Source organism: Rutidosis leptorrhynchoides, chromosome 5 (assembly GCF_046630445.1).
Source record: "Rutidosis leptorrhynchoides isolate AG116_Rl617_1_P2 chromosome 5, CSIRO_AGI_Rlap_v1, whole genome shotgun sequence".
In the NCBI taxonomy this organism is placed as follows: Eukaryota; Viridiplantae; Streptophyta; class Magnoliopsida; order Asterales; family Asteraceae; genus Rutidosis; species Rutidosis leptorrhynchoides.
Genome location: NC_092337.1, coordinates 21,826,803 through 21,851,333, shown reverse-complemented (window position 1 = coordinate 21,851,333; position 24,531 = coordinate 21,826,803). Strand labels below are relative to the sequence as shown.

General features: G+C 33.1%; 1 non-coding gene across 1 annotated transcript; it reads right to left on the bottom strand.

Moving 5' to 3' along the window:
• Positions 1–17,007: 17,007 nt before the first annotated feature.
• Positions 17,008–17,114, bottom strand: LOC139850784 (small nucleolar RNA R71). The gene has a single exon (XR_011760165.1). It is a non-coding gene; the product is annotated as a small nucleolar RNA R71 (small nucleolar RNA).
• Between the last annotated feature and the right edge of the window lie 7,417 nt (positions 17,115–24,531).

Below are 24,531 nucleotides of genomic sequence, written 5' to 3'. Positions count from 1 at the left end.
ATCCGCAACCACATTCGCCTTACCCGGATAATAGAGTATTTCACAATCGTAATCCTTTACCACGTCCATCCACCTACGTTGACGATAATTCAAATATCGTTGGTTAAAGAGATGTTTCAAACTCTTGTGATCCGAATAAATCGTACACTTGACACCGTACAAGTAATGACGCCAAATTTTCAACGCATGCACAACCGCCACCAACTCAAGGTCATGAGTCGGATATCTCGTTTCATGTTCCTTTAATTATCGAGAGGCATAAGCGACGACTTTACCTCTTTGCATTAGAACACACCCAAGCCCATTTAGAGAAGCATCACAATAAATCGTCATGTCTTCCACACCTTCCGGCAACACTAACACCGGAGCTTGACACAATTTTTCTTTTAACAGTTGAAAAGCAATCTCTTGCTCGTTTTCCCAATTGAATCTCGCGTTCTTCCTCGTCAATTTCGTCAATGAAGAAGCGATCTTGGAAAAGTCTTGGATAAACCGACGATAATAACCGGCCAATCCGAGAAAACTTCGGATTTCCGTAGGCCTAGCCGGTCGCCCCCAACTCTTCACCGTCTCTATCTTCCCCGGATCTACTTGAATACCATCTTTGTTCACAATGTGGCCAAGGAATTGAACTTACCTTAGCCAAAATTCACATTTGGAGAATTTAGCATACAACTTCTCCTTCCGCAACATCTTCAACACACCACACAAATGATGTTCATGTTCCTTCATACTCTTCGAAAAGACGAGTATGTCGTCAATGAACACTATTACCGACTTGTCCAACATAGGTTGGCACACTCGGTTCATAAGATCCATGAATGCCGCCGGTGCATTTGTAAGACCAAAAGGCATTACCACAAACTCAAAATGCCCATAACGCGTTCGAAAAGCTGTTTTCTCAATATCTTCCTCACGGACCCGCATTTGGTGATAGCCGGACTGTAGGTCGATCTTAGAGAAATACGTAGCACCCTGGAGTTGGTCAAACAAATCGTCAATACTAGGCAATGGATAACGATTCTTGATCGTCACTTTTTTCAACTCCTGGTAATCGATGCACATCCGCATACTACCATCCTTCTTTTTCACAAATAAAACCGTAGCGCCCATGGCGAAGCACTCGGTCGAATAAAACCCTTCTCAAGTAACTCTTGGGTTTGATTTAACGACTCTTGCATTTCCGTCAGCGCTAAACGATAAGGAGTTTTAGCAATGGGGGTAGCCCCCGGAACCAACTCAATGCGAAATTCTACTTGTCTTTCTGCCGGAACACCCGGTAACCCATCCAGAAAAATGTCTTCAAACTCGCTTACCACAGGAATTTCACGAATGGGTGGTGGCTCATCACAAGTATCAACAACATGGGCAAGAAAAGCCATGCCACCGCTAACAAGGAAACGACGTATTCGTACAAAAGTGCATATCGGCACAAGTCTTCTTCGCTAATCACCATGAATAAATAACTCTCCCCCACTTGGGGTCTTCACACGAATAGATTTTTCATGGCATGCAATATCGGCTCTATTACGATCGAGCCAATCCATACCAACAACGATATCAAAATCACCTAAAGTCATCGGGATGAGATCAATTTTAAAGCTTTCGGCACCAAACACAACTTCACAATTTTTACACACATCAACCACTAGCACCGTCTTGTCATCCGCTATTTCAACTTCTATCGGACGACTTAACTTAGCTAATGGTTTATTAAGTTTAGGCACAAATTTTGGTGACACAAACGATAAGTTAGCACCACTATCAAAAAGTATCCTCGCAGGACTAGAATTAACCGTGAAAGTACCTGAGACAACTTCATTGGATTGTTTGGCTTCATCATTCGTCATAAAATAATTACAACCCCTCGCCGTAGCCGCCGCCTTCTCCAACTTCTTCACATGATCATTATTCAAATCGGGACATTCCGGCCTCTTATGCCCTTCTTTACCACAATTATAACAAGTAAGCTTGGTCGACGCCTTGGTGCAATCACGGGCCATGTGTCCTCTTTAGTTACAATTAAAACACATGGGTCCGAAACCCCCGAAAGCACCCTTCTTCACACTATTAACACTTTTAGAACCTTTCTTGTTTTTCTTGTTAGAAAAGTTCAGATGACTTGAGCCTTCAAACTTCCTTTTAGAAAAAGAGAAATCACTTTTCCTTAGAACTTCCGGCTCAATGCCCCGAGCCAATTCGAATAACTCTTCAAAAGACTTAGCCATTCCCCGACTAATCTTACTCTTCAACTCATCATTCATGGTACGGTAGAAATCTTCATCTACTTGTGATCGTCACCAACATATTCCGGACAAAAATGAGTCTTTGCCAAAAAGGTAGACTTGAGAGTAACCAAGTCCATTGATCATTGTCGCAAATTGTGCAACTCATCCCGGATTCTATCAAGGTCGGAAGAAGTTCGATATTCTTTGAAAAATTCCTTCTTAAACTCCTCCCACGTCAAGCTCATGCATTGCTCTTCACTATATAATTGGATTTTATCATCCCACCACAACTTCGCCTCTTCTCGCAACATGCTAGAACTATACCTCGCCTTCTTCTCTGGAGGACATTCCATGGTACGAAAAGCTCCCTCGATATCGGAAATCCAATATGTGCTTATCAACCAATCTCGTACCCCATTAAACATCGGGGGTTGAGAATCCTTAAAATTTTTTTAATGGAAATCCCGCCTTCCATTCCCACCGTTACCATCACCCCCTTCGCCTTGAGGATAAACATTTCTAGCATCAAGTGCCCCTTCGACCGTGGCCTTCATTCGTTCATTAATTAGATCGATTATTTGCTCATCAACCAAATCTTGAAAGACCTTTCGAACGTCAGCAAGAAATTCCGCCTTTTGCTTTTTAATGACAGCCTCAACTTTGGCCGTGAACTCGGCGTCCTCACTCGTACTTCCATTATCATTTTTGGGACCGTTTCTCATCTTCATTCTATAAAATGGAATAGATTAAACCACAAAATGTAAGGACATAACACGTATATATATATATATACCACACTACCCCATCTTGCTCAACAATCGTCGTACATCGCTTGTGTGACACGATTTGAACCCGTAACAATGGTAGCTACTCATTGTTATGCGAGCACGTCGCATTAACTTGCTAGTACAATGTCTATCTCGCTTGATGATTGCTAAACACAACACAAAACAATTAGCGCAAGGTTAGTTCACATAAACCCTAGCACTATCCAATCCCCGTACGACCCGTCTCCTACAAGTCCCGCATATAGCGCATACACAATAAAGTCTAAGTCTAGGCACCTATCTCAAGTCGCCAATATCCCTTAGACCATGCTCTGATACCACTTGTAACAACCCAACCCGAATTCGACAAGAAATTTTTTTTTTTTTTTAAAACAAGCCACAAGGCCTGACAGACTTAACCCACGGCGCGGGCGGCCTGGCCGCGGCGCGGCTTAATTCATTTCCACAAGGTCAGAATCTGCAAAACCCTCGACCTTCAATTCATTTGTTAACCCGCGGCGCGCCCATAGGGGCCGCGACGCAACTCGCCCCTGTTGCTGATTCTTACTTAATAAAATTACACAAGTGCAAATTTTCGCTACCACGAGATCCAACGATTCAAAAGGCTTCGAGCCTCATCAATAAACAAAGTTTACATGTTTTAAGACTCCCAATTAAATATTTGACCATCGAGCATCATTGCTCGTTATAATTCAAAATATAAGTTTCAACCACAAAAAGTTTAACTTCCAAACGACACTTAAAGCATGGTGTTTGGGGTTTAAACTACCCACATCTTGGTCGAACTTCCAAAAGCTATATATCCCGAGAGTCACTAATCCAACTGAATACCTTTGCCCTTATCCACGCCGGAGCCTAAAAAGGTAAACAATGAGAGGGTAAGCAAAATGCTTAGTGAATGTAATAATTATACATACACATATATAAACCATCTATTTGCAATCACGCCCAACAAATACCTCATACGAACTTATAACTCAATAGCATGTCATCAGTACTCGTAATACTAACAATTCGTACATTAATACAAAACCGCAATAGCATATACTTAACCCAATATATATAAATAATATGCTACACAATCACAACACGATATGGTTAACCATAAACGCTATGGTGCTACCGGCTCGTGGTTCACACCATACGCATTTGAGTCATACTCTTTTATAGTGCTACCGGCTCATGGTTCACACTTCGGAGATACCGGCTCGTGGTTCACGCCTTGTTTATAGTGCTACCGGCTCGTGGTTCACACTTCATTTTATAGTGCTACCGGCTCGTGGTTCACACTTGATGCTACCGGCTCATGGTTCACATCGCGACACTCGTCACTTACAAATAAATACGCTATGTATAGATATGTATAATTACTCCACTCACCACAAAGTCTTTTGTGAAAGATAGCCGAGCTTGCAACCTTCAATGTAACGTACCTATTACATTATGCACATAATCAATCACAAACTCAAATTGGCCAACCAACTCACTTATCATTCTAGGGTCATTTTGACCCATGGTGCAATTTCGACCCGTTTGCACCCTTAATCCTAAAATTGGGTCAACTTTGCCAAAACTCTAACATATGCCAAATATGGTCTTAAAACACTTCCTAACACAAGATTATTGCATTTTCACACACCTTAACCAACTTAGGTCATCAAAGATTCGTTTGACCCATTTCTAAAGCAACACACCCATTTGGGTTACCCAAAACCCGAGTAACACCCAAAGACTCAACCACGAAGTGTGCTAGTGCTTTTACTACTCATTTAAGACCCATAAACACATTTAACATTTTAAAACCCTAAGTTAGTCATCTTTAAGTCCTCGTGACTCAAACTTACCCAAAACCCCCAATTCACTAACAAATGAGTTTTATGTTCATCACTAACCCAAAACCCTAACCCTTAAGCAAATTAAAATAAGGAAATCAAGATTAGAGCTTACCACCACAATCACAACGTAGCTAGTGATTAGATGAATAACTTTAAAACACGCACTTTGGCCCGAAAGCAACTTCTTCCTCTTAGATTTGAGCTTTCTCTCTCTTTAAATGTTTTTCACTCTAAAACTTTAATGGAAGAGATGATAAGGTTGGTGGATGTGAACTAAAAGCTCCAACCAACCTTTTAGTGGCCTTAAATCCAGCCTCATGTAAAAAGACCAAAATACCCTATGCTTGAATTAAATAAAAAGGAGAAATTTCCGTCAGATGCCAGCCGCGCCGCGGCCCAAAACTGTTCTGATGGCCGCCAGCTTGATATATATACAATATGTACGAAATTATTTTCGGGTCTTACAAGTAGCAAAATATATGGTAATTAATTCAATCTTATCAATTAGAGCAGTATACCGATCATTTTAAAACTGTCAACCCTAATTTGTAGCTATCTTGTTAACTCTATTTTTATATAATATATGAAGATATAATTTGTAATTATATCATTTTAAATGTCAACATGTAATTTTTTTTTAGTTAATTTTTTTTACGAGCAGGTTGATTTCTACAGCTGTAAAAGAATTTGATTTTGAAAAATTAATCAAATTAACCTAAGTTAGTATATTTTGAAAAATGATGTTGACAACCTAATCTGTATACTATTTTATGATCTAATTATCAACATGTATAAGTGGTTTTTGAAAAAAAAAAATATATTGACATCACAAAGTAGATTGTATAAATTTTTAATGAAATCAATATATACTATATCACTATAGTATATCTCCAACACTATTAATAATGAATGTTTAAAATAGAATAAACTGAATCACACTGACCAGCAACATGAAGTATGTAGATGTTGAGTTTAAAAACTGAAATCTTGTCTAGAAATATGTTTGTATTGGAAAATCATAGAGCTGCAAGCTACAAAATCTGAACATAATCAAATGTCTGGGATTACAAAGTATGCCTACATTGAATTACAATTTTGTAGTTGAAGAGGAATGAAAATTACAAATTGTATAACTTAATTTTATGTTTTAAAATTCTATAAAATGAATCAAACTCACCAGCCATATGAGGTATGCAGATGGTGAATTTAAACAACGAATAATCCACAATAAAGTTGTTTGTATTTTTAGAATAAAAATACCTGCAATTAAATAAAACATACCATCATGATTTGTATGCTATTGCAAAGTATGATTCCATTCTGTCTTTTTATATGTATGTAGATTGTAATAGCTACAATCAAATGTGGATGAATTATATTTATGCAGTAAATGAGTAGTGAAAAATATTGAATCACACTCACCAGCCATATGATGTCAGCCGATGTTGAGTGTAAAAAATGAAATCTTCTTTAGAATTATTCGTGCTATTTGAACATCATTGATATGCAATAAGATGAAACTGAACTTGATCCAAAAGTCTGGGATTACAAAGAATGACTCCGTAAAATTAATCAATCAATTTCCATCCACAACCTACTCGATTGTACAACATATTCGATTTCAATAACTTTTGGATACTTTTGTAACAAAATTTATAACATTTGCCAATTTTTAACACACAAGCATTCTTTATTGTCATTAAAAAAGACATTCCAAATAAAATGACAGATTTGAATAAAAAAAATATTAGAAAAATTTCAATCAAGTTCGTATCAAGATTTGTTTCGTTTTCTTTTTCGAAACGATAATCGAATTCATTAATTTTGAAAATCAATAACATACTGCTGAATTATTAAAGTTAATCAAACATATATAAAATGAAATCAATTGACAACGATTGATTTACAATTATGTACTTACAGATATATAGATCGGATGAAACGAAATTGAAGTAATTGGATTTACGCATATTATAGAAATCGAAAGGAAATAACGATTAATCGTTTGTAGGGCTGAATTAGTAAATTCAATCAAACAATGAAATAATTCGACAACGATTGATTTACAATTATGTACTTACAGATATATAGATCGGATGAAACAAACTTGAAGAAATTGAATTTACACATAGTATAGATTCAGAAAGAAAATAACGATTAATCTTTTGTAGGTTATATTGATTGTTTACGGTTAATGAAAGAATCGAATTCATGTTACAGAGAGAGTATATGATAGAAGGGATGATGCGTTTAGCAATTTTTGATTGAACCCCTAATTTTGCGATGTAGGTGCATCCGTTTTTGCGAAGAAGGGTAATATTGATAATTTAGAAGTGATGAGAATGACTTATCACGTGATTTGGTTGATAAGGTAGAATGGAGGGACATGATAAAAAGATGAGTTTGGATGGATGGTTAGGATTAATTTTTTTTGGAGATATCACCTAATTGGGTGTTTGTTATTAGTGTAAGAGAGATATTTGTACACATACAAAAAAATTACGACAGACTAGTCAGTTAGGTGATTTAGAGCATTCATGTTGTATACGTTGCGACTTACTTTTATAACAAACTATGACTTTTGATAGTATTATGTTGAAAAAATACCTAACGGTAAATTATTCAATGGATATCTATTAACACGAATAACCCATCGGATATGAATATGGATGGACAAATAAAAATTAATTGGATATAAATATGAAAATTGATTAATCTTTGATTAATAGATATGAATGTGGATATGACATAATTCGATCCATTATTATTCCTAATCGTATCTATAAAGAACAGGTACACAAATAAGAAGAGGGTTTTGAAGGATGTGGAATTCACAATTCGGTTTCAAGGCTAAGAGCTTGGGAAGGTCAATGAGAATGGAGGTCTAAGGCGTGGGTTTATTACTCTCTCGTCGTGAAAGCTTATTGGAAGCGGTTCGTCTAACGTCATTTCTTTCTATTTTAATGTGTGCTTTGGGAAATGGATTTGGCTTGATACCTTTAACGGTAAGTTGGTTAAGCAGTGCTTAGAGGATCATAAGTCTTCTTTGACAGTTGAATAGTTTGGTTCGTATGGTTTGTTTTGTTAATCGTGTTGTTGCTTTGTCTTTTACTTTAGTGTTGTTTGTTGCTAGTTTCGTTTAGCTCAATCGTTGATGTTAAAGCGAAGGGGTATAAAATACTATTAATTTTTACAAGGAAATACTATTAAATACGATACAATTTTACACAAGTTATTTATTTATTTATAGAGAGGATATACCTAAACCTTGCTACAACACTTATAGGCAGTGTACCTAATCGTACAGTAGTGTAGTTTTTAGTAAGTCTGGTTCGTCCACAGGGAACTTGCCAAGTTTAACGCTATATTTTTAACTTATAATTGTAAAAATACAAAAATATATATAAGTAGTATTATTATTATAAAAGGGGGTTTTTACCGTTTAATGACCGGTTTGTCAATTTTAAAACTTTAGTCGCAGTTAAAACCTAATGTAAAATATTAAAAATAAATATAACTTAATTTAAAGCGTAAAGTAAAAGACAATAATGAAATTGCGATAAATAAAAGTGCGTAAAGTAAATGACAATAAATAAAGTTGCGATAATTAAAAAGTACGATAATTAAAAGTGCAATTAAATATGAAATAAAGGATTTATGCTTATTTAAACTTCCGTAATCATGATGTTTGACGTGTTGATTTTTAGTTTATTACCATGGGTTAATTGTCCTTTGTCCTGGATTATTCAATATGTCCGTCTGGTTTTTGTCCATAACAGTCTATCAGTCATAAATGTAAAGTGCGAGTGTCCTCGTCAAATTATCCTTATATCCGAAGTCAAATATTCCAACTAATTGGGGACTTAAACTGTAACAAGGTCTTAATACTTTGTTTAATAATTACACCACGATATCGACTGCGTGTAACCCAAGGTTTTAATACTTTGTTAACAATTACGCCAAGTGTCCTTGTACATAATTCACCCCTGTTTTAGTAAGTCCATTAACTATTAATCCATTCCCGTGTCCGGTTAAATGAACGATTATTAGTACTTATAAATATCCCGCCCATCGTGTCCGATCGAGTGTATATGGTTATTTATAGGTATGTCTAATTGTAAATCTTTATATTAAATTAACAAACTATCATTTAATTAAACAAATATAAAACCCATTAATAGCCCATAGTCTAATTTCTACAAGTGTCGTTCTTTTGTCCAAACCCCAATTATGATACAAAGCCCAATTACCCCGTCTTTAATATTTAGCCCAAAATCACGATTACTTCGGCTTAAATAAGCATAATAATAACTTAGCTATGAGACATTAATTTAAAAAGTTTGAACATAACTTACAATGATTAATAATAGCGTAGCGTTACACGGACAGAATTTCGACTTATACCCTTACAACATTCGCTAACATACCCTTATTATTAAAATTAAAATTAAAATTAAAATTAAAATTATAATATATATATATATATATATATATATATATATATATATATATATATATATATATATATATATATATATATATATTACGAGTGAGAGATGAGGAAAGAAAAAATGTGTAAAATTAATGCAGAATTCGATGGCTTTTATAGGCCCACGTTGTACTGTAGAGCTCCGCGAGTACGGATGTATCCTTCACAAAAGTACCGCGAGTGCGGATGTCTGAAAACCAGCTCACATATTAGATCCAAAACGTGGGCTGCGTAAAATTATATTATATAATAATATATATAATTAATTATATATTATATTTTATTCTTATGCATAGTTGACTTGTAATTTTTGGTCTGTTGTGTAGCGCACTGAAAGTTGGTTCATGTCATGGTTCCGGATTTTCGAACGTCCTTGCGTACTATTTAATATCTTGTACTTTATGTTTTGCGTCTTGTACTCCACATTTGGTTACATCGCGAGGTACTTGACCTCTATATGATACATTTTACAAACATTGCATTCGTTTTGAAAAGACAAACTTTCCTTACATCGAAAGTTGACGATATGCATACCATTTCATAATACATCCAACTATAATTGACTTAATAATAATCTTGATGAACTCAATGACTCGAATGCAACGTCTTTTGAAATATGTCATGAATGACTCCAAGTAATATCTCTAAAATGAGCAAATGCACAGCGGAAGATTTCTTTCATACCTGAGAATAAACATACTTTCAAGTGTCAACCAAAAGTTTGGTGAATTTATTAGTTTAACATAAACAATCATTTCCATCATTTTAATAGACCACAAGATTTTCATTTCTCATAAATATACGTCCCATGCATAGAGACAAAAATCATTCATATGGATTAAACACCTGGTAACCGACCTTAAAAAGATGCATATATAATATCCCCATCATTCCGGGACTCCCTTCGGACATGATAAATTCAAAGTACTAAAGCATCCGGTACTTTAGATGGGACTTGTTGGGCCCAATAGATCTATCTTTAGGATTCACGTCAATTAGGATGTCTGTTCCCTAATTCTTAGATTACCAGACTAAAAAGGGACATATTCAATTTCGATCATTCAACCATATAATGTAGTTTCAATTACTTGTGTCTATTTCGTAAAACAGTTATAAAACAGCGCATGTATTCTCAGTCTCAAAAATATATATTGCGAAAGAATTTAAAAAGGGAGCAAATGAAACTCACAATACTATATTTTGTAGTAAAAATACATATGACGGCATTGAACAAATGTAGGGTTGGCCTCAGATTCACGAACTTATATTCAATTATGTATATTAACACATATAATGGTAATCGAACAAATATATGTATTATTAGTGATTTTAATTGTTATTTTTATATCACGTGTTTTATTAATAACTTAATTAGATATGTTTACTTTTATATAGATAATTAACATTTATTACTAATGTACTAATATGGCTAGGTTTTATGTCATAAATATATTTTTATATAGAAAATCTTTATGTGATATATTAATAATACTAATAATAATAATGATAAAAATAATACTAATTATGATAAGAATTATGATAATTCTAATAATAATAAAAGTGATACTTTTAAATAAAAAAATGATAGTTTAAATAAAATGTTACTTTCAATAATAATACTAATAAAAATGATAAAAAAAAATACTTTTAATAATATGGATCATAATAATAATACTACTGGTAATAATAATAACTATAATAATAATTTTGATAATAATGATATTAATAACCTTAATAATAATAATGATAACTTTTATACTAGTAATAACAATAATAATATTAATAATAATAATAATAATAATAATAATAACAATAATAATGATAATAATAATAAGACTACCTTAAAAGGATTAATAGATTTCCAAAAAGAATAAACTGCCTCAACCTGGGCTCGAACCCAAGACCTCTCGCTTAAACACCAACATACTTAACCATCCAAGCTATCACACTTTTCTGTTATAAACCCAGATTAACTTTTATGTAACCCATTTATCTATCTCCTTTTCTCTCTTAAAATCATCATCTAATCATCTTTAACTTTTATCATTTCACCTTATGATCATAACTTCTTCTCTGTTTAATCGACCCAATACCCATTTATAATCATAACTTATAATCATAATTCATAATTATAACTTATAATCATAATCGTAAATCATATTTATCAAATTATCGTTATCATTTGTGTCATCACATAACTATCACTCTCATCATCGGTTTCCGCTTTACAGTAAATCACCACCATTATTATCCTCGTTAAACAGAACCCGTAACAACAAGCAGAAGTCGTGATATAGCAACAGTGATCATCGATATAGCAGTAGGTTTTGGGTTTTTGATCAATAACAAAACTAACGGGTATTGCAGTGGCCCAACAGAATAACATTATGGCCCATTGATAGAAGTCCAAGTAACTAATCCACTAACACTTTTTAACCTAGATAAATAGCTGGTGTTTACTTTTTCCTGTCGTGGAAACAGCCACAAAAGAAAAGAAAAGAGAAACGAGTAGCTGTCATCTCCTTTACAGCTCGTCATCTTTATTCATTGTATAATCATCACCATCATACCATCTTCATCATGATATCATTACAGAAACCTAATCATAATCATCATTCTTCGTTAACTTCCTTCTTCATGTTACACGTAACGTCTTCGTTATTTTTAACAGGAAAGTAAAAAAATTAAAGGTTCGTGATCTTAATAGAAACCAGGACGAGCAGCAACCTTGTATGGCGATGTTTTATAGTTGGAACAGAAATAGAATGGTGATAGTTTTTTGATGGGTCGATGATGTTGTAAACGAGCAGAAGGTTGCAGCGAGTAGGAAACGTGAAAATAGAAGTTGAAGATGATGGTAACATGTTACATGATATTGGGTTGTTGATGGTTGTAGTGTTTCTAATGGTGATGGCGGTTGATAGTGAGGTGGTTTAGGGTTGCCGAAGGTTGTGATGGAAGTGGGTAGCTCGATGAGTGAAGGTTGAGGTGATGAAGGAAATGGGTTTGGTTTACAATTTAGATAGATAGTTTGACGATACATAAGTCTATCTATGTATATGCTTATTATATATATATAATCCTTGTAGATTAACTAGTGGACATGTAATACAACTGAAATAGTGATACAGTATCATTAATCTCAATTAGTTAGACACAAATCAATTAGACACAGTAATTGCACACAGTAACTCAATGATATTATTTATCAATCATAACACATGATTAAATTAAGTATAGTGAGTAAACAGAATAGCCATCGATATACTTGGATTCTTTCTACCGACAGTTCTTAAATGTGGATATTAAATCGTGGTTCGTTGTTAATCAATGGCAGATAAAAGTCTTCAGAAAAATTCCATATTTTTAAATTAACTATATTTATTTATTTTGATCATTATGGTATAAAATTTGATCATTAATTATTAAATAAAAATTACATTAATTATTCACTCCCAATCTCCAAGTAAAATATAAAAAGTTTTAAAATTCAACTAATAGTTCCTAAATACATTTTTAATAAGTCTAAAAATTTATAGAACTCTGATAATGCTAAAAACGAACATATAATTCATAGCATTATTCCTCAAGAAAGACAAGCTTTTAGTTGCAATTGTTCTATTTACAAGTGATATTCGTTTAAATAATAAAAGGTGAAGACAAAAGACAGATTCGACGAATTGAAAACGCAAACGACCAAAAAGCTCAAAAGTACAAAATACAATCAAAGTGGTTCCAATTATTGATGAGAAACGTCTCAAAATTACAAGAGTACAAGAAGCGAAACGCAAAATACAAGATATTAAATTGTACGCAAGGACGTTCGAAAATCCGAAACCGGGACCAAAGTCAACTCTCAACACTCGGCGCAGCAGACTAAAAATTATGAGTCAACTATGCACAAGAATAAAATATAATATTTAAATAATTATATAAATTATTTATATATTATATATTATAATATAAACCGTCGGCAAGCTAGGAGCCAAAGTCTTGTGAGCTGGAAAAAGGGGCCATGCGATCGCATGGCCTGGAAGGCAAAAGTCCATGCGATCGCATGGCAGTAGGTGACAGCCCACATTGCTATAAATTCCCGTGTTTTGGTTCAAATATATCCATCTTTTTCTCTTCTCATTCATACGTAAAGATATATATATATATATATATATATATATATATATATATATATATATATATATATATATATATATATATATATATATATATATATATATATATATATATATATTATTTTAATTTTAATTTTAATTTTAAATTCTAATAATAAGGGTATGATAGTGAATGTTGTAAGGGTGTAAGTCGAAATTCTGTCCGTGTAACACTACGCTATTTTTAATCACTGTAAGTTATGGTTAATGTTATTTTTAAATTAATGTCTCGTAGCTAAGTTATTATTATGCTTATTTAAAACGAAGTAATCATGATGTTGGGCTAAAATATTTAAAATTGAGTAATTGGGCTTTTTACCATAATTGGGGTTTGGACAAAAAAAACGACACTTGTGAAAATTAGACTATGGGCTATTAATGGGCTTTATATTAACTAAACAATATCTCATTAATTTAATATATAGACTTATAATTTGACGTATTTATATATAACCACATACGCTTGACTGGGTACGGTGGGCGGGATATCTATAAATACCAATAATTGTTCATTTTACCAGACACGGAACTGGATTAATAGTTAATAGACTTGTTGAAACAGGGGTGGATTACATTCAAGGGTAATTGGTGTAATTGTTAACAAAGTAGTAAAACCTTGGTTTACACGCAGTCGATAACCTGGTGTATTCATTAAACAAAGTATTAAGACCTTATTACAATTCAAATCCCCAATTAGTTGGAATATTTGACTTCGGGAATAAGAATAATTTGATTAAGACTTTCACAATTTATATTTATGATTGATGGACTATTATGGACAAATCCGTATAGACATATCGAATAATCCAGGACAAAGGACAATTAACCCATGGGAATAAACTAAAAATCAACACTTCAACCATCATGATTACGGAAGTTTAAATAAGCATAATTCCTTTATTTCATATTTAATTTCCTTTATTTTATATTTAATTTCACTTTTAATTATCACACTTTTATTTAATGTCATTGTATTTAATTGCACTTTTAATTATCGTACTCTTTAATTGTCGTACTTTTTATTTATCGCATTTTTATTTATCGCAATTTCATTATCATTATTTACTTTACTCTTTAAATTAAGTCTTTTATTTATTTAATATTTTACATTAGGTTTTAACTGCGACTAAAGTTTTAAAATCGACAAACCGGTCATTAAACGGTAAAAACCCCCCCTTTTATAATAATAATATTACTTATATTTATTTTTGTATTTTTACAAATATAGTTTTAAAAATATAGCGTTAAGCTTGTTTAATTTTCCCTGTGGAACGAACCGGACTTACTAAAAACTACACTACTGTACGATTATGTACACTGCCTATAAGTGTTGTAGCAAGGTTTAGGTATATCCATTCTATAAATAAATAAATATCTTGTGTAAAATTGTATCGTATTTAATATTATTTCGTTGTTCTAATAATACTATTTCCTAGTACACCTCGCACACATCAAGTATTTTTGGCGCCGCTGCCGGGGAACACATAAACGCCGAAAGCGCAACGCTAAATATATATATAAAAAAAATTTATTAATTTTTAGTTTACTTTTATAAAAATACGCTTTTGCAAAAATACGTTTTAAAAATACAAAAATATAAAAAGAAAAACAAAATTTAAATATTTTTAAGAGATTGTTAAATATATAAGTTTTATAAAGTTTCTTTATTTTTATTTTAGTTTGTAAAAATTTAAGTTTTATATAAATATTTTGTATAAATATAAAACAGAAAAAAAATAAAAAAAATAAACACTCGAGGCCCGTACTGTAGCAGCCCAGATGTGGCCCGAAACCCTAGCCCATGCGATCGCATGAGCCCGAAGGCAAATTTTCATGCGATCGCATGAGGGGTTCTGACACGCCCTAATTGATTCTCGTACAGCAATCATTACGGAGTATAATTATTAATTATTATTAATTATAACCCTAATTAGGGTTTAGATTATTCAATTATTTAGTTTAGTTTTTATTTAATTTGTTTTATTTAGTTTAATTAGTTTTAATAAATTATAAAATTAATAGTTTTATATAATAAATAATATAAAAATAATATTTTTATAAAAAATTGTACTTTTTACAACTTTAAGTATATTTTTATATTTTATTCATTTTTAGCGTAATATTTGTATTTTTCGTACGTATTTAGTTTTAAGTCATAGTTTTTGCCATAGTTATTTTTATTTTTTAGATTTTTAGGATTTGCCGTAAAATCCCTTAAGTGCTTTTTCTTTATACTAAGATTTAGGTGCTTTAGAATTTTGCGACGCTGTTCTAAGATTTTAGTACCTTTTTAAGTTATTGCCGTTTTGGGATATAGTTTTTCTTTTAAGCTTTAATATTTTTTTAGACGCAACTTTTAATTCTTAATTTTTAGTTCCTTTTTAAGTTTCGACGAGCTACTTTCTTATTTTTATTTTTCGACGCTTATTTTTCGACCTTTTATTTTTCGACGTTTTTCAACGCGCTCTTTTTCTTTCTTATTTCTCGACGCTCTAGTTTTTAGGACTTAGATTTTTTTCTATTTCTTATCTAAAATTTCTTTAAATTTAAACGAAAAATTAGTTTAAGTGGTTAAATTGATAGACATCAAAATTTTCTGGTTCGTAGTAATAGTTAGATTTGTACGTGGACCGGGTTATTGGAGCCAAACAGTACTCAATTATATTGAGACCAAACGAATCCTGCCCCTCTGCTGCATCTTTTGGCTATTCGAAACGTGGGCAAAATCAGAAAAGTCTATTAATTTGATAACTTATATAATTTTTCTTATTTTTATAACTAATAGGATATTCAGTGAATGCACCGAGCAAAACGTTCACCACCTTTTGTACGTTCACCACCTGTAACTCGATCAAGACATCTAGCAAATATTGTCGCCGTTGATTTTTCTTTAGAATCGTCATCCAGTCGATCAAGTACTCCAATTCAAATTTTCGATAATCCATTTTTTGAACCCGACCTCACAATTGAGAATCTGGAGAATATTCAGGGACAATTCATAGATCCTGAACCACTAATTTTTCCTCCGAAACCACCAATCATTCAAACAGAAATTGTTGAGGAACCAACCATTAAATCAGAATCCTCTAGTGATTCATATTCAACAAATTCAATTATGGAGAGTCTGGAACCTCTAAGTATGGAAGACCGAATGAGAGCTAAACGCACTGGCCAAGGTCACGCAATTACTCAACCTGACATTAATGCGCCAGATTATGAAATCAAAGGACAAATTCTACACATGGTGACTAATCAATGCCAATTTAGTGGTGCACCAAAGGAAGATCCAAATGAACATCTTCGTACCTTTATTAGGATTTGTACTCTATTTAAAATAAGAGAAGTGGAGGATGAACAGATATATCTCATGTTATTTCCCTGGACTTTAAAGGGAGAAGCCAAGATTGGTTAGAATCGTTACCTGAAGGGGCGATTGATACATGGGACGTCTTAGTTGAAAAATTTCTTAAACAATTCTTTCCGGCATCTAAAGCCGTAAGACTTCAAGGAGAAATTGTTACGTTCACACAGAAGCCAAATGAAACTTTATATGAAGCATGGACAAGATTTGGAAAATTATTAAGAGGATATCCGCAACATGGTTTAGACACCTGTCAAATAGTACAAATATTCTACCAAGGATGCGACATCACTACAAGAAAAGACATCGATATAGCAGCTGGTGGTTCCATTATGAAGAAAACAGCAACTGACGCTTATAAAATTATTGATAATACTGCTTCCCACTCACATGAGTGGCACCAAGAAAAAGATATCGTTAGATCATCTAAAGCAGCTAGAGCCGATTCTAGCGATGACTTAGATTCCATTTCTGCAAAGATAGATGCTGTCGAGAGACGAATGGAAAAGATAACTAAAGATATTCACTCAATACGAATTAGTTGTGAGCAGTGTGGAGGACCACATTTAACAAAAGATTGTCTCAGTATTGAACTAACAATGGAACAAATAGAGAATGTTTCATACATAAACCAAAGGCCTGGAAATAATTATCAGAATAATTATCAACCGCCAAGACCAATCTACAATCAAAATCAGAACTATAACCGAAATGTTCCATACAACAACCAACAAGGTCCAAGTAATCAACAAGTATCCAACAATACTTACAATCAGCAAAGACCTAATTTTCAAAACAAACCAACACAAACCGATGATAAAAAGCCAAATTTAGAAGATATGATGTCAAAGCTAGTTGAATCTCAAACGCAGTTTTTCACATTTCAGAAACAAACCAATGAACAAAATGCTCAAGCATTTAGAAATCAACAAGCTTCTATTCAAAATTTGGAACAAGAAGTGAGCAACCTAGCAAGGTTGATAGGTGAAAGAAAACCGGGAAGTCTACCTAGCGATACAAATGCTAACCCCCGAAATGAAACGGCAAAAGCCATTACCACAAGAAGTGGTATTACACTTAAACCACCTGAAATGCCTGTAATTTCTAATGAAGCTATTCCTACTTCACAAGAACCACAGTCTGAACAAGATAAGGAAAAAGAATCGGTAGCTGAAAAGGTTAATGAAGATAACACAGTTAAGGCTAAACCTTATGTTAAACCATACCAACCACCACTTCCTTACCCAAGTAAAATGAGAAAAAAGAGACTTGAAGCCGAGCAATCCAAATTCTTGGATATCTTTAAACAGATAAATGTAAATCTTCCTTTCATTGATGTGATTTCAGGAATGCCTAGATATGCTAAATTTCTGAAAGATCTAATCACAAATAGAAAGAAAATGGAAGAACTCTCGGCTATTACTATGAATGCTAATTGTTCTGCAGTGTTGTTGAATAAGATACCAGAAAAATTATAAGATCCAGGAAGTTTCACAATTCCATGTTTTCTGGGTAGTCTTAGTTCAATAGAAGCATTGGCAGATTTATGTGCTAGTATAAATTTAATGCCATATTCACTATACGTTAAACTAGACCTTGGAGAATTGAAACCAACACGAATAAGCATACAACTAGCCGATCGATCAGTAAAATATCCTAGAGGGATAATGGAAAACATGCTAGTTAAAGTTGGTACTTTAGTATTTCCAGTAGATTTTGTTATTCTGGACATGGAAGAAGATTCTCGAGTACCTCTCATATTAGGAAGACCATTCTTAAACACAGCTAAAGCAATAATAGATGTGTTTGGTAAGAAACTGACCCTAAGTATAGAGGACAAGAGTGTTACCTTTTCAGTTGATAGAGCAATGCAACAACCACAATCTGCAGATGATACATGTTATTATATTCAAACTATAGAATCACATGCAGAATTGTTAGAAGAATTTCCAGAATTACAAGGAACAGGAGAATGTTCTTTAGGAGAAAGTACTGAACCAATTGATGAAACTGAAATGTTAGCTACACTTATGGAAAATGGATATGAACCAACTACAGAAGAAATTCAAATGCTAAAAGAAGAAGACAGATATCGATATAAATCATCGATAGAAGAACCACCGACATTAGAGTTAAAGCCACTTCCAAACCATTTGGAATATGCTTATTTACATGGTGAATCTGAATTACCTGTAATAATATCGTCTTCTCTTACTGAAAATGAAAAATCACAACTCATTTCTGTGCTAAAAGCTCATAAACCAGCCATTGCATGGAAGATTCATGATATTAAAGGAATAAGTCCTTCGTATTGCACATATAAAATCCTTATGGAAGAAGGTCATAAAACGTATGTGCAACGCCAACGAAGACTAAATCCTAATATGCAAGATGTTGTTAAGAAAGAAATTATTAAACTGCTTGATGCAGATTTAATTTATCCAATTTCTGATAGTCCATGGGTAAGCCCAGTTCAATGCGTACCTAAGAAGGGTGGCATGACTGTCATCACAAATGAGAAAAATGAGCTTATTCCTACTAGGACGGTAACAGGATGGCGTGTTTGTATTGATTATAGAAAATTAAATGACGCCACCAGAAAAGATCACTTTCCCTTACCTTTCATTGATCAAATGTTGGAACGATTAGCCGGAAATAGTTACTATTGTTTTCTTGATGGTTTTTTCGGATATTTTCAAATTCCAATAGCACCCGAGGACCAAGAAAAAACCAAATTCACGTGCCCTTATGGTACTTTTGCTTACAAATGCATGCCATTTGGACTTTGCAACGCCCCTGCAACCTTTCAAAGGTGCATGATGGCGATTTTTCACGAAGGCATCGTTCTTGGTCATAAAATTTCAAAGGAAGGAATTGAAGTGGATAGAGCTAAAGTAGATGTAATTGCTAAACTTCCACATCCCACCAATGTTAGAGGAGTTAGGAGTTTTCTAGGACATGCCGGTTTTTACCGACGTTTCATAAAAGATTTTTCTAAAATTGCCACTCCTATGAATAAACTCCTAGAAAAGGATGCTCCATTCATCTTTTCAGATGAATGTATCAAATCTTTTAATATTCTTAAAGAGAAACTCACTAATGCGCCGATCATGATAACTCCAAATTGGAATCTACCATTTGAACTAATGTGCGATGCAAGTGATTTTGCAATGGGAGCCGTTTTAGGACAAAGGATTGAAAAACGATTTCAACCTATATATTATGCTAGTAAGACGTTACAAGGAGCACAAACGAATTACACAACTACTGAAAAAGAACTCCTTGCTATTGTCTTTGCTTTTGACAAATTTCATTCATATCTCGTTCTAGCTAAAACGGTGGTCTATACTGACCATTCTGCTCTTAGATACCTATTTTCGAAACAAGATGCCAAACCAAGATTAATCCATTGGATCTTACTCTTACAAGAATTCGATATTGAAATCCGAGATAAAAAGGGAGCAGAAAATCTCGCCGCTGATCATCTTTCTCGTCTTGAAAATCCCGAATTAGAAGTTCTAAATGAATCGGCCATACAAGACAACTTTCCTGATGAATATCTATTGAAGATAGATTATAATGAAATTCCATGGTTTGCAGACTATGCAAACTACTTAGTATGTGGATTCCTTGAAAAAGGATTATCATACCAAAAATGAAAGAAATTCTTTAGTGATATAAAACACTATTTCTGGGAAGATCCACATTTGTTTAAAAGTTGTCCCGATGGAATAATATGCCGATGTGTATTCGGAGATGAAGCCAGTCAAATTTTAAACCATTGTCACACAGGACCAACAGGAGGGCATTATGGGCCTCAACTCACAGCAAGAAAAGTTTACAATGCTGGATTATATTGGCCTACAATTTTCAAAGACGCACACCTTCTTTGCAAATCCTGTGATGCTTGTCAAAGGGCCGAAAAAATAAGTCAACGTGATGAAATGCCACAAAATGTCATTCAAGTATGTGAAGTATTTGACATTTGGGGTATTGACTTTATGGGTCCATTTCCAAAATCTCATAATAATCTCTACATTCTCGTTGCCATTGATTATATATCTAAATGGGCGGAAGCACAAGCTCTCCCGACTAATGATGCACGAGTTGTAGTCAACTTTTTAAAACGTCTTTTTGCTAGGTTCGGAACACCGAAAGCTTTAATAAGTGATCGGGGTACTCATTTTTGTAATAATCAACTTGAGAAAGTTCTCAAAAGATATGGAGTAACTCATAAAATCTCCACCGCATATCATCCACAAACAAGTGGACAAGTTGAAAATACCAACCGAGCTTTAAAACGTATTATAGAGAAAACCATAGGATCAAATCCGAAAGAATGGTCCATGAAATTGGAGGATGCACTCTGGGCTTTTAGAACAGCCTACAAAACTCCAATTGGAACCACACCTTTTAAACTCGTTTACGGAAAAGCATGTCATCTTCCAGTAGAAATTGAACACAAAGCATTTTGGGCTTTGAAGACATGTAATCTTGATTTACATGAAGCCGGACGTCTACGATTAAGTCAACTAAACGAATTAGAAGAATTGAGACATGAAGCATACGAAAATTTGTTAATCTATAAGGAAAGGACAAAGAAATGGCATGATAAAAGAATCAGAAGTTCAAAAGAATTTAAAGAAGGAGATAGAGTTCTTCTTTTCAATTCACGATTCAAGCTATTTTCTGGAAAATTGAAATCAAGATGGTCTGGACCATTTATAGTCAAAAGAGTTTTCCCATACGGAACAATAGAGTTAATAAATTCAAATGGGATTGAATTTAAAGTTAATGGTCACAGAGTTAAACATTACTTACATGGTCCGATGGAAGTTGACAATGAAGTCAATCATAATTTCACCACCCAAGAAAACCCTCAAAATGAAAACATAAATATGTTATCAACAACATATGAAAAATCAAAATTGGAAAATAGGGAGGATTCAAATTGGAGTGATGAAGAAGAATTTTTATACAAACCTCCCATTCCAAGAAACGAAGAAAAATGTGAACAAGAAGTTCAAATGGAAATGAAAGAACCAAGAAAAGAACACCCGAAAAAGGTTTACAAACCAACTCGACTTACTAAAGCAGGAGACCCGGGTGAATTTATCATTTCTTGCTTGCTTAATGATGGTGCTGTATATAATGGACTCGCAGATTTAGGAGCAAGTGCAAATATTATGCCTCTTTCCTTATACAAAAGATTAGGTATGGGTAAATTAAAACCAACCAAAATAGGTGTTCAATCATTTGACCTAACCATTAAACACCTAGTTGGAATAGCAAATAATTTACTTGTTAACGTGGGAAGTTTGACCTTTGTTGCAAACTTCATAGTGATTAATATGGAGGAAATCCTCGATATTCCTCTAATTTTAGGTCGCCCATTTTTAGCAACCACCGAGGCATTCATTGATGTAAGAAAAGGAAGAATGACACTTAGGGATGGTGATAAATCGATCACCTTTGTGAATCGAAAGTTTAAATCTCCACCAACCAAAACTGTTAAACCAATAAAAATGCATAAGTGTGGGGAAGATGAAGAAACACTTAATGATGATCCAATCACAAAGAACCCCGTTGATGATACGAAATTAGATGAACCCTTTTTAACAGTTCAATGAAGAAACTTTATAAACGGATTCACGATGCTAGGATTAAGGGAAACTTTAAGTTATGTAACCGATTAATATCCAATTTATCGCCAAAATAAAAGGCGATGTTAGTTGAACTTGTGAAAGTTACGAAGGAAATCAATAAATGGATTGAAGTAAAAGTCAAAGATATACAAGTTGTTGATGATCCAATTGAAAATAACGTTAATCACAATTTCAACTAAGTGTGGGGAGGTTCGAATCTTTTTAGGGTAATATGTATTTCTGTTAGAGTTAGATTTTCTGTTTTCGTGTAGTTCTCGAGAATGGAATCCGAATGGTCTTTCCCTAGCAGACCCTAAAGAACTAGTCTTCTCCCCCCATTCTGAATTTTTATTTTTTTTAGGTTTTACGAGATGAAGACTTCCTGTGAATTAAATCATGGTCTAATGCTACACGCTTTGATCACTAAACGTAATAATGACACCCTTCCAAGTGAATTGGTATCATTAATCAGAGGTAAATTGGACGGAGTAAGAAAAGAATCCAGGAACGAAAATAATAAGTTACAGTTTGGTAAAGGAAAATCAAAATCCGCAGCGAAAAGTAGAGCACGACACCTTGAAAGATGTCACAAATGCAGAAAATGGTCACACAAAGGAAAATGTTCGACGAATCAGACATATTCCAATATCAAATTCGTTACTTTATGCAGAGATGGACCGTTCATATGTTTCGAAGAAAAAACGTTGAATGCTCGAGGTTATGCCTATGTAGCTATGGAAAACCAATTAGTCCGACTATCTTATGAGTGGGCTAAAGCAGGTCACTAAGAATTCTATTTCACAGGTAAGTATGTACAGTTTTTATTTTTATTTTTATTATTTTTAACCTTTTGATAATAAACGCTGAATCGTTCGCTATAAAGTATTAAATTGGTATTCAATAAAATTAGGTATGCGTAACCGAAATTATTGATATCATACAAAAATTTATTACATCACTGCGAAATTTAACGTTTATTCTTAAGGTATAAATATCTTTAATCAATCAACCCAAAATATTTCAGAAATTCGTCAGGAGTAAAACTAGGTAATATAGCCGAAATTACTTTACCGAAAAGAGGGGCGTATATTTTTGATAATATTTGATTGATTAAAGTGGGATAAAAGACCAAAAAGATTTTTAATTTTTAATTTTTCTATGTTTTTAAAATTAATATTTAAATATTAATTTATTATTGTAAACTTTTTAAAATCAATATATTTAAGTTTGTAAATATTTGAAAAATTAATATTTTTAATATAAGTTTGTTGTATAAAAACAAAAATATAATTTAAGTTTGGTGTGAATTTTTAATTTTAATAATATGAATTTTTAATTTTATGCATTTTATATTTAAGTTTGGTGTGAATTTAAAAACAAAAATTTACTTTATTTCGTTAAGTTAAAAATAAGATTTTTAAAATTCGTCGTAAGTTGAAGACTAGGTCATTGAACCGAAATTGCTTTACCCAAGGGAGGGACGAGAACTTTTATTATCATTATTTTTAATCTTATTAAATTAAAGTATGCCAAAAACATTTAAAAACCCCAAAAATCTTTGCTTTTAAAACTGCGCTTAAAATTGACAAATTTTAAAATTTTGTCGAGGGACGGACTAGGACATCGTTCCGAAACGCCCTCATCCTAAAGAGAAACAAATTTTTAAAATTTAATTTAATTATATGTTTTAAAAAGTGTAAGGTTTTATATATATATATATATATATATATATATATATATATATATATATATATATATATATATATATATATATATATATATATATATATATATATATAACAGAACCATGCGATCGCATGGGTTTTGAACTTCAACTCCATGCGATCGCATGGAGCTGATTTTCTGGCCAGGATCAAAAGGCAACGAGAGCTGCTCTCTGTCTCACCCTTTACACACACAACATACACGAACACACACACATATACACTCCTAAAATCACCATTTTTCACCCAAATTTCACCAAATTTCATCCTACAATCCGCTATAATCATGCCT